This window comes from Oryctolagus cuniculus, chromosome 13 (genome assembly GCF_964237555.1).
Source record: "Oryctolagus cuniculus chromosome 13, mOryCun1.1, whole genome shotgun sequence".
In the NCBI taxonomy this organism is placed as follows: Eukaryota; Metazoa; Chordata; class Mammalia; order Lagomorpha; family Leporidae; genus Oryctolagus; species Oryctolagus cuniculus.
Window position 1 is genome coordinate 44900695 of NC_091444.1, and position 12693 is coordinate 44913387.

Consider the following 12693-nt stretch of genomic DNA (forward strand, 5'->3'; position numbering starts at 1 on the left):
CCATCTTACTAGATAAAGTGATCAGTTTAAGTTCATAATTGATCATAAAGATAGGATTAAGTGTCAAAGGGGTCACATAAATAAAACCAGTGTCTGCTAATAATAATTGATAAAATTAAAAAGGAGAGAACAACCCAACATGGGAAGAGGGATACATGACAGACTAATAGAATGGCAAATGCCCTGAACAGCACTCTGGCCTCAGAATCAACCCTTAAGGCATTCGGATCCAGCTAAAAAACCCATGAGAGTTACTAGGACATGGAAAGCCAAGACAATGTGGCAAAAAATGATCTAAATGAAAGATCTCTGTGAGTGAGATCCCAGCAGAAAGAATGGGCCATCAATTTTAGTATATGTGCTGCCTAAGCAAGCACAGAATGGGCCATCAAAGAAGGAAGTACTTTTCTCTAAAGGGAGAAGAGAACTTCCACTTTGACTATGGCCTTGTCTAAATAAGATTGGAGTTGGCAAACTCAAGAGGCTTCCATAGACTTGGCAGCTCATGACAAGAGCCTCAGGTGATTACCGACGTCATAAATAAGAGTGTCAATTGTTAAATCAACAACAAGAGCCTCTGTGCACTTACTCTCCATGTAGGATCGTTGTCCTTAATATGTTGTACTATGTGAATTAATGGTAAAACTAGTTCTCAAACAGTATTTTATACTTTGTGTGTCTGTCTGAGTGCAATCTGTTGAAATCTTTACTTAGTATATACTAAGTTGATCTTCTGTATATAAAGATGTTTAAAAATGAATCTTAATGAAGAATGGGAAGGGAGAGGGAGTAGGAGATGGGATAGTTTGCGGGTTTGAGGGTGGTTACTGGGGTGGGGGGGACCGCTATAATCCAAAAGTTGCACTTTTGAAATTTATATTTATTAAAAAAAGTTTTCTTAAAAAAGAAAGAATTGTTTTTGTTTTAAAACAAAATATTTTTCTTAATATGGTGACCTCTCAGTTTTCTGTAAATACATCAAGCCTTGATATGTGTGTTATACTTTCAAATGTGGTACTTAATTTAATTTTTCCATGATTAATTGTATTACTCTCAAAAGCTTTATATAAAGAAAATATAATTTACTCATGGTTCTTGGAGGTTCAAGGGCATCAAATTGACTGTGGTGAGGACCTTATGGTAGATGGCATCACAATGGTAGGAGTATGTGCAAGAGTAGGAGATCACAAAGCCAGACGGGAAGCCAAAGAGTCATACCTGAGTCCCATAATTTTTTCCAAGGACAGCATCCTGTGTGATCTAAGGATCCTCCAATAGGCCCCACTATGTCTCACATCACCACATGGGGACCCAGTGTCCAGTACATGAAACTTTTGGAAACAAACAACATTCAAACCGTAGCATCAGAGTACATTGGAATGTTGGAAATTCTACAGTGACATTTGCAGACGAGGAAATTGAGGTGCAGGCTACATTAAACCTCAACAGTATGAATGACTGAATTAATAACAGCAACAGCAGTCAAATGTGCAGTGAGAACACTGCTTTCTTGAAATTTGTGTCATAAATGTAGACTCCTGCTGTTGCTGTTGTTATATATCAGTTTATACTGTATATAAAAAATAAATGGAATTTTTATATCCTTACATAGTCTTTTCCCTAATTCATTAAAAAATGTGAAAGCTATTTTGATTAGGAATGGTGGATAATGACAAATAGGCTTTTATTTTCGTGATGTATGCTCTATTAAAATGTAAAGAGACTGAATAATAAATGAATCAGACTGAATAATGTGTAATATTTAGGATTCTTTGGATTATAAGCAAAAGGAAAGAAAATTAACAAGGTGGGCACAATGGTAAGTGTGGGTAAGAATTTTGGGCACATTTAACTAAAGAGTCTAAGTTATTTCTTAGGCATTTTTCAGCTTGGCTTTCCTCTTGTTTAACTCATGCTCAGGCAGGTGTCTCTACATCCTTACTAGGATGGCTCCCTGTGGCTCCAGCTTTACATGGGCCTTCGTGTGCGTGTTCTTAGAAGGAAATTGATTCTCCTTTCTCTCTTTTTACAGCTATGACAACTTCTTTTCAGGCTAGCAATCACTGTGGGTTCTAAAAACTAAGATGATTATTCAGATCTGTGGTGGTAGCAAGGTAAAACTTTTCGCTACCCCTATGCCATTCAAGGATGATTTGGGAGAGAGAAAGCACGTCCCCTACCTTTGTCTTTTCTCCTCTATTTTGGAAGATACACTATCCCCCACAGGGCTCCAAGCTGGATTCCCTCTAGGCTCTTCCAGCAGCTTTTCCACCAGTGGCTTGGGCTGCTGCATCTGGTCATACCCCACTCTCCAACACTGTTGTGGAGGCTCTAGGCTGCTGGGGTCCTGAGTTGTGCATATCTTTGCCCTCCACTTAGGCCCACTGTATCCCTCCAATTTGTGTAGAATTTCCTCTGCCATTTTTCTCCTGACTCTTCCCTGAGACTGCACTCTTTCTACTTTTTTTAAACTATCTTCTCCTAGGCTAGAGCAGCCAGCTCCCTCCCTATTCCACTATCATCCACACCAATCTCACAAATTTGGAAACAAGAGATATACAACTATCCAGAGAAAGATAAAAAGTTGCCAAGAAGAAAGAGAGGGGTTTGGCTATGTGGTATGGTGGGCTAAGCCTCCGCCTGCATCGCCAGCATCCCCTATGGGTGTTGGTTCACATCCCAGCTGCTCCTTTTCTGATCCAGCTCTCTGCTGTGGCCTGGGAAAGCAGTAGAATATGGCCCAAGTCCTTGGGCTCCTGCACCCAGGTGGGCAGTCCAGAAGAAGTTTCTGGTTCCTTGCTTTGGATTGGCCCAGTTCTGGCCATTGTGTTCATTTGGGGAGTGAACAAGCAGATAGAAGACCTTTCTCTCTGTCTGTCTCTTTCTCTATCTGTAACTCTACCTCTCAAATAAATAAATAAATCTTTTAAGAAAAAAAAAAACAGGAAACCATGAATAAGCTAACATTTTTTTTGGTAAAATTTAAGTTGCTACTTTAAATCTGCTCATAAGTACTATATAAATATATTCAAACTACCCAAAGTTTAAAACAACATATTTAAAACACTTATTATCTTGAAAAACTTATATGACAAATTGACTCATGAACTTAATAACAGTTCATCCGTTACAAAATATTTTTGGGTTAGACACTATCCTAAAGTGCTTTTTGTATATTTGCTCAAAATAATCAATAAATATTATCGAATATAATTAAACAGTATTTTGTGAGAATACACAGTGATCAAGAACAGCTTAACTATATTTTTCTATATTAGTATATGAAAGGAGAAAAATCATGAAAATACAAATAAATACAAATTATAGTTCATAGAAATTATTTTATTTATTTATTTATTTATTTTTGACAGGTAGAGTTAGACAGTGAGAGAGAGACACACACAGAGAGAGTTATAGACAGTGAGAGAGAGACAGAGAGAAAGGTCTTCCTTCTGTTGGTTCACTCCCCTAATGGCTGCCACAGCCGGCGCTGTGCCTGTCTGAAGCCAGGAGCCAGGTGCTTCCTCCCAGTCTCCCATGTGGTTGCAGGAACCCAACCACTTGGGCCATCCTCCACTGCCCTCCCGGGCCACAGCAGAGAGCTGGACTGGAAGAGGAGCAACTGGGACTAGTACCTGGCGCTCCATCTGGGACTAGAACCCAGGATGCCGGCACCACAGGCGGAGGATTAACCAAGTGAGCCATGGCGCCAGCCCATAGAAATTATTTTTTAACTCCCTCTGCCATTTAGTTTGGCCAAGTTGAAGAAAGTAGGTTATGATTTTCTCAGACCTTTTCAGGAGACAGCAGGTTCACACTTTCTCTCTTTTTTGTTCACTTGTCTACTTTCCCACTTAGACTGTGGATGTCACTATCTTGGACTATGACACTGAGGCAACCTATGATGTTCAACAGGATAAAACAGAGGCTGGGTCTCTGGTTCAGATATTCTAGAAATGTAACTCTTTAATAATTTTTCATCCTGTATGACAAAAAATAGCATGTGGAAAAACGTGATTTTTTACATTGTGTAGCCAGAAGAACAAAATCAGATATATTAACACCCAAGGAATGTGTCTACTAAACCTTGCTCTTACTCCTCTCTGAAACCCAATGCTCTGATAAATGGATATTTCCTCCCTTTGTAAGTCCTAGAATGAATTACTTCATTTGTGAGCTGATAGAGGTTTAACAACTGAATTTCCAAGGGAAAATAAAAAGCCCTTATTTGTAGCATTTGCTGATTCCCAAAGTTGTAAATTCTCCATCATGACCAACTGCAGGCTCCCATCATGAACTCACTGAAGGTAGATTTGTGAACAAATGTATACTTGTGAATTCTTGTGAACCAGTGTGGGGAGCCAGCTCTGGTAGGTGAGTGCCTATGTTAGTGTCTCTCTGTGATGGTAGGAAGACAAATAGGAGGCTTCATATGTGAATGATGACTTCTTTAGTTTTCTGTCCTTATAATACATTGAGGTCTATCATGGAATAACTATTCAGTATAGATTTTTACTTAGAATTTGTTTGACTTTCTTCCCTATACTGTTGAAATCTAAATAATTATATAGTAATTCACCAGAATGAATTTTGAACAGCAAAGAGGGCAGTTGGTTTCCCTCAAAAGCAAATCATATAAAAACAGAAAATTCTAGTTTAGTGAGCCCTCAATTTCAACTTAGATAAGAATCACCTACAGATGGATGATTTTAAAATGAAAGTCATGATCAATGTTGTTTTTGATTCTTTTATCTTTTATAGCTCTAACCTCCCTTATCTCCATATTGGTCTTCCCTATGGTGATAATGCTGTGAGTTACTAGGTCAAAGGTTGGATACAAGACAGATAAGGCCACATGAATTTGAACTTTGATATGCTGCTGATTCTCTGAGACAGAGATTTAGTTTCACTAAGTGGCAAATGAAATGACTACATGAAGAAAAATCATGTGTCAAGAGAAGCGAGAAAGAATTGAAAAAAGCTACAAAATAGTCAGGGGCTATGAAGAAAATTTAAAAAGTCAGTTGACGCCATTTTAGTCAACAGATTTTTTCTTCACAACTCTTAGTGCTAATAGTTCAGGATATGATCTAGACTGTACACAAAATCAGTGTTTTAATCCTTTAAAAATAAAATAAAGTTTGTTAAATAAGAAAATTACGCTGAAATTCTAGGTTGTCTTTTCCTGAAAAGATAGTATATATTTTGTCACATATTTTTATATATACTTACTTAGCTGAGAGAACTGGAAAAGTATATATAGCATATCTTAAAAATAGCTTTTGAGATCTAGTAGAAAGATTTAATAGTTTAGTCTTCTTGCTTGTCCTAAAATAAAGTTAAAAACAATATTCTCTTCATTATGGAGAGGATTGAAACACTTCAGAGTTGGTACTTGGGCTCCTATTTCTAACTTAATGCAGCTGTTGATTCTCCCTTCACTCTGGATAGAGAAGAAAAAGGCAGCTACGCAAAGCTGCTCATAAGTAAACTTTGGTTCCAGCTCAGCTTCTGACCCCGATGTGCAAGACTGTGCAAATATCATTTTGCCTTCAGACACAAGGAATCTGCTTGCTTAGAGAGACCTAAAAATTTCAATGTACATTTTGCAGCTATTTTTATAAAACTAGAGCAATTTGCAACTAACAAATATGATTATGTAAGTTTTTCTGGTTTCTACAAAGTGGAGTAGGAACAGAAGGCACATTTATACATACCATAAAAAACAGCAGAAAGGAATAATGGAAGGTGACTGTGAAAGTTTTGAGAAAAATAAATTTAGAACAATAAAATATTGGTGTAATCAGTAGATAGCAAAATAAAGGACAATATAAAATATTATAGAATAATTCAGAAATATCATGGATAAGAGAAAACGTCCATTCTCATTATTCATGGATACTATATTTGCAAATTTGCCCATTTGGTAAAATTTATGTGTAACTCTAATATTAATACTCATGGCACTTTTGCAGCCATTTGCTGGATATACAGCAAATTGGGTCGCCTAATGTGCATGTTCCCAGCTAAGGTAGAACAAGGCAGTGCTCTATCTTCTTTTGGCCCATCATGCTGTAAATATCTCATCCTATTGGCCATTTCACTATTTAGAGTGGTTCCTAATTGTACTGTTGGTGTTCTATATAATATATATAAGTACAGGAAGGCTACAAGGTGCCTTGCAGAGAAATGTACAGGTGTTACAAAAGCTACCCCCAGGCATGAGTTATAGTGCTGCTTGCTGTAAGTTCAATGCTTAAGTGCCCACAATATATGAATTATACTCATAGAAACTATGTATCTATATACATATAAAGTATCTAAATACACACAAAGAATCTATATATACACATATATAAAGAATCTATATATTATGCATATATATGCATAAAAAGTTTCATATACATTTATCTATTCATTATCTGTAACAAATCAAGAAAAGCTAGGGAGAACTTTAAATAAAACACACATAAAACAAGGTTATATTTTGACTGGTTGAGGAAAATATTGTGACCAGAGACTCCTAGGAATCTTACATGTATATCCCTAGGAGCAATGTTTTAGTTTTATAAGGTCAGTGTTTGGAGCAACTTTATGGAACCTAAATGTTTGGAATAATGAGCATTAATCCTATAAAATATGTTTCAAAGAGAAAGTGGATATTTGAGAGATGCCTTCACAAATGTTAAGGTTGTTTCAGAATGCCACAACCCATGAAAATCACTTGGAATAAGTTGGAAACAGGAACTAGACTCAGTCTCAATAGACGGATGAAATGGATAAAGATGTTTGCTTTCAAATGATGGTTTTTAAAAGAAGTGGCCAAAAATCCTGAAGTATTATTTCACTGATAATAATGCATAGAAGTCATGTGTAAGGGAGAATGTGTGGGTCGTGAAATTTGTGAGGACCTTGGAAGCCACTTCTTTATCTAGGGACCTGACAACAACATATGGGTGACATTTGGACTCGTGAATTATCATTGATTAGGTGGAGATATTGGGGTTTATTTTTTTCTTGGAACTGTGTCCTCTGTTTTAATCACCACATGATCTTATAAGAAATTTGATCCTGTATCATTGTAAAAATCAAGTTAATTGGGGTGGTGCTGTGGCATGGTGGGTTGAGCCACCATCTGCGGTGCCTGCATCCCATGTGGGCGCCCATTCAGATCCTGGCTGCTCTGCTTCGCATCCAGCTCCATGCTGGTGTACCTGGGAGAGCAGTGGAAGATAGCTTAGGTATTTAGGTCCCTGCATCCACATGGGAAGAGGAGACTCCTGGTTCCTGACTTACATCTGGCCCAGCCTTGCCTGTTGTGACTGGGAAGTGGACCTACAGATGAAGGACCACTGTCTGTCTCTCTTCTTCCCTCTCTCTCTATAACTCTGAGTTTCAAATAAACGAATAAAGCTTTTAAAAAATCAAGTTAATATTTTCAATTACTTTTTCAAATACAATAGAAGAACATTTGATATAATACAAAGTACTTTGAAACTTGGGAACAGAAGATTACTGATTGATTTTTTAAAAGTAGAAATGCACTCTTAAATTGGTTTATCATTAATATTTCATTGGAAAAGTGAACTTCCTATCCTGTACAGCTGAGATACTATAGCTCTGAGTTCTTAATTTTAAGAATCAGAGCTTCAAAACACTTCCATCTGTTCCAGGATTTCTAACACACTAGATAATATGATATTACTGCTACATTATTATCATATTGAAGAACTTCACCTAGGCTTTTTAAGATTTGTAGCATGGAGTGGAATGGTGGACAGAGGTTATGTTCACCATTCCATTATGAAACTCAGTCAAGAAGCTGAGTAACATTTGTAGCATAGAATTGCCAAAAATCCAACAGTGAACACAGTCTTTCTTTGACTTAGAGAGTACATTGGAAGTTACATTTTAAGGAGACAAAAGAGCAGATGGCCCCTGTAATCAATGACTTGGTTTTGCTATCCAGTACTCATTTATTTTTCTCTAAAACAGTACTACACGTTCCTTCTTTAGAACAACATCATCGTCACATTTTAAATCTGTGGACTGAAGTGGTCAACTTTGAACTCATTCTTGGCCCCTTTAGGCACTGCATTTTATTGTTCACAAGGATTGGCTTAATGATGGACTTGAAACCACTCTGAGCCAAGGATGTCTCCACTGGTACTGTTGGGAGAGTGAGGTATGTGTTTTTATTGCCTATCAGGTCCCATTTCAACCAGGAAGCATGAGTCACAAGCTCTGTTAAAAGTCATTAATAAAATCTGAGAATGAAGCCAACCCAGCGGTACCCAGAGTTGAGAGGGAAATTGAATCTTTTGACTATTTCACACATAACAAAAGGATGGGCCTTTTCAACTGCACAGGCAATAAATGCCTTACTTTTTATTTTGTTTATTCTATTCTCATTTAATTCAGGTATTTTATTCTTACAACCCAAGGTATCCTAAGATACAGATACTCAATTTTCACAAGTCTTGAATTTTGATGAATGCTTTACCACCAAATCTTACATGTTACCTCGCTGAGCAGAATAAGAAGCAAGTGAATAATAACTTATTTTTGAAGAAAGAATATGCTAGGGATTACTCCTGATGTTAGAGAGTTTAATCTTGGCTCTTTAGAGGCTTTCTAAACAGAATACAACAATGAGGTGCTCAAATACCACTTCAATATTAGCTTTAACACTTTTTTTGCTGGTTAAAATTATTGTTTAAGGGTAAAAGTATTTTAAATAAAATATAGTTCTTCTCATCCTGTCTTAGAATATTTGGTTACAAATATACATCAGCTGCATTTACATTATATTTTAAAAATTCTTTTGTTTTTTGAGGAAAAAAGTAGTGGTATCTCCATTAAGTTAAAATATGTTGATCAACTGGGTAGTAAAATATAAGGGCACAATCCAAATGATCATCTCTATAATATTGTTTTAGTTGCCTCAATGGGAAAGTTCAGATATAATTGCTTTTGTTTTTAAGATGCTTTGTATGGGCCGGCGCCGCGGCTCACTAGGCTAATCCTCCACCTTGTAGCACCGGCACACTGGGTTCTAGTCCTGGTCAGGGCACCGGATTCTGTCCTGGTTGCCCCTCTTCCAGGCCAGCTCTCTGCTGTGGCCAGGGAGTGCAGTGGAGGATGGCCCAAGTCCTTGGGCCCTACACCCCATGGGAGACCAGGAGAAGCACCTGGCTCCTGCCATCGGATCAGCGCAGTGCGCTGGCCGCAGTGCATAGGCCGCGGCGGCTGTTGGAGGGTGAACCAACGGCAAAAAGAAAGACCTTTCTCTCTGTCTCTCTCTCACTGTCCACTCTGCCTGTCAAAAAAAAAAAAAAAAAAAAGCTGCTTTGTATGTAAAATTGAAGCTTTTGTGTCATAAAATATTTTATGAATAACAAAATCCAAATTGGTTCTGCCTATTTTATTTTATTATCTGCAAAGTGAATGTATTGTAGCACTGGTAATCTTCCTGGTAGAGCATGTTGTGTATAGTTGTCATTGAACATGATTGAATCAGTACATCTATTTGATATAGTCCACAGCAGACGTGTGCCTTTGAAAGACATTCCGCCTTTACTGTAAACAAAAGTTGTGTTTCTTTGATTTTGGGATTCACTTTGTCCTAGTCAGGGCTTCTTGTGCTATATTATTACTTTTAGCAGAAAATCAATTTTGAAAAATAAAACTAAGTATTAAATAAATTCAGATAAAAAAATGTATCTAAGAAGCCATTTAAAAGAATGTGGGTGGTGGGCCCGGTGACAGATGTGGAGTTGAATCAGTTTGTAAGACTTGGTGCTGCTTACCCAGGGGGTAACCCATGAGATCTGCCACAGAGTGGTAGGTGTTGGGGTCTGGGAGCCACGAGTCTGGTCTTGTCCTAGAGACTGGCAGAGTCATTGCTGTGGCACCCTGTAACCTGCCAGCCAATGGCTGCCCTTTCTCTCCCGGCTCTCTTCCCTTGGTGTCTGCCCTGCGGCCACAGAGAAGCAACAGGAGATCCCGGTCCTCAACCAGCCCACAGACCTTAAATTCAAAGGCCCCTTCACAAATCTGAAATCATGAAAGCCATGGGATAGAAAAATATGTTTCAAAGTGAAATCTATAGTTCCTCACCAATACCGTGGGCTTCAACAGTGGAATTACTGAACCAGGGTTACTGAGATTCAGTAACGCGATAGCCCTTTGACAATGAGTCACATGAAAAGAGTAAACACAAGCTTATGGCACATTGGTTACTCCACCTAACCCTTCAGATGAGGAAGCTGTGTAGAAAGAGACAAAACCTGATGAATTAACAGATTCTAAATTGAGATATGTATTTGAAATGTCCAGTGAAATGATAAATTGAGTGACTTGGAACCTAGCAAAGCTACTGCACTGAATTCATGGAAACAAGATGCACTCATGCCCAAACCATAGTGTTTCATGATATGAAAACAAGGAAACTAATGGAAGAATGTAAAAGACTTCAGGGAGAAAAGATGAAATTACTAGAAGGAAACGGACACCTGGGAGACGAAGGCTTATGGCTCAGAAAAGTTGCACATTTGAGTAAACCTGGCTCCACCTCAACTGTATTCTTCAGAGATAATGTTGCCATTCCTCTCACTTAACTTCCTATGCGATCATTTCAATTGGATTCTTTCTAGGGAAATTCATCTTTTTTTTTAACTTTTATTTAATGAATATACATTTCCAAAGTACGATTTATAGATTACAATGGCTTCCCCCCCATACCGTCCCTCCCACCCGCAACCCTCCCCTTTCCCACTCCCTCTCCCCTTCCATTCACATCAAGATTCATTTTCGATTCTCTTAATATACAGAAGATCAGCTTAGTATACATTAAGTAAGGATTTCAACAGTTTGCTCCCACACAGAAACATAAAGTGAAAAATAATAGATGATTTTTTTAAATGATGATGAAATCAGATCAGACCTATTGCCATGTTTAATCCCAGTGAGAGTCAAGTTGGGAGTTGATAATTTTTTTTTTTTTTACAGAGGATCAGTTTAGTATGCATTAAGTAAAGATTTCAACAGTTTGCACCCCCATAGAAACACAAAGTGAAATATATTGTTTGAGTACTCATTATAGCATTAAATCTCCATGCACAGCACATTAAGGAGAGTGATCCTACATGAGGAGTAAGTGCACAGTGACTCCTGTTGTTGACTTTACCAATTGACACTCCTGTCTATGGCATCAGTAATCTCCCTATGCTCCAGTCATGAGTTTCCAAGGCTATGGAAGCCCTCTGAGTTCTCCGACTCTTATCTTGTTTAGACAAGGTCATAGTCAAAGTGGAGGTTCTCGCCTCCCTTCAGAGAAAGGTACCTCCTTCTTTGAAGACCTGTTCTTTCCACTGGGATCTCACTCACAGAGATCTTTTGCCAGAGTGTCTTGGCTTTCCATGCCTGAAATACTCTCATGGGCTTTTCAGCCAGATCCGAAAGCCTTTAGGGCTGATTCTGAGGCCAGAGTGCTATTTAGGACATCTGCCATTCTATGAGTCTGCTGAGTATCTCGCTTCCCATGTTGGATCACTCTCCCCTTTATTTATTCTATCGGTTAGTGTTAGCAGGTACTAGACTTGTTTATGTGCTCCCTTTGACTCTTAGTCCTTTCATTATGATCAATTGTGAACTGAAATTGATCACTTGGAATAGTGAGATGGCATTGGTACATGCCACCTTGATGGGATTGAATTGGAATCTCCTGGTATGTTTCTAACTCTACCATTTGTGGCAAGTCAGCTTGAGCATGTCCCAAATTATACATCTCTTCCCTCTCTTATTCCCACTCTTATGTTTAACAGGGATCACATTTCATTTAATTTTCAACACTTAAGAATAACTGTGTATTAATTACAGAATTAAACCAGTCATATTAAGTAGAACAGACAAAAAAACTACTAAGAGGGATAATGTATTAAGTTGTTCATTAACAGTCAGGGCTATGCTGATCAAGTCACCGTTTCCCATAGTGTCCATTTCACTTCAACAGGTTTCCTTTTTGGTGTTCAGTCAGTTGTCACCGATCAGGGAGAACATATGGTATTTGTCCCTTTGGGACTGGCTTATTTCACTCAGCATGATGTGTTCCAGATTCCTCCATTTTGTTGCAAATGACTGGATTTCATTGTTTCTTACTGTGGTATAGTATTCTAAAGAGTACATATCCCATAATTTCTTTATCCAGTCTACCGTTGATGGGCATTTAGGTTGGTTCCAGGTCTTAGCTATTGTGAATTGAGCTGCAATAAACATTAGGGTGCAGACCGCTTTTTTGTTTGCCAATTTAAATTCCTTTGGGTAAATTCCAAGGAGTGGGATGGCTGGGTCGAACGGTAGGGTTATCTTCAGGTTTCTGAGGAATCTCCAGACTGACTTCCATAGTGGCTTGACCAGTTTGCATTCCCACCAACAGTGGGTTAGTGTCGCTTTTTCCCCACATCCTCGCCAGCATCTGTTGTTGGTAGATTTCTGCATGTGAGCCATTCTAACCGGGGTGAGGTGAAACCTCATTGTGGTTTTGATTTGCATTTCCCTGATTGCTAATGACCTTGAACATTTTTTCATGTGCCTGTTGGCCATTTGGATTTCCTCTTTTGAAAAATGTCTATTGAGGTCCTTGGCCCATCTCTTGAGTGGGTTGTTGGTTTTGTTTTTGTGGAGTTTCTTATC

The 12693-nt window shown here is 38.2% G+C and overlaps 1 pseudogene; it reads left to right on the top strand.

The window, feature by feature from the left end:
- Positions 1 to 3471: 3471 nt before the first annotated feature.
- LOC100344589 (vesicle-associated membrane protein-associated protein A pseudogene) overlaps positions 3472 to 12693 on the top strand; it is a 56775-nt pseudogene continuing 47553 nt past the window's right edge.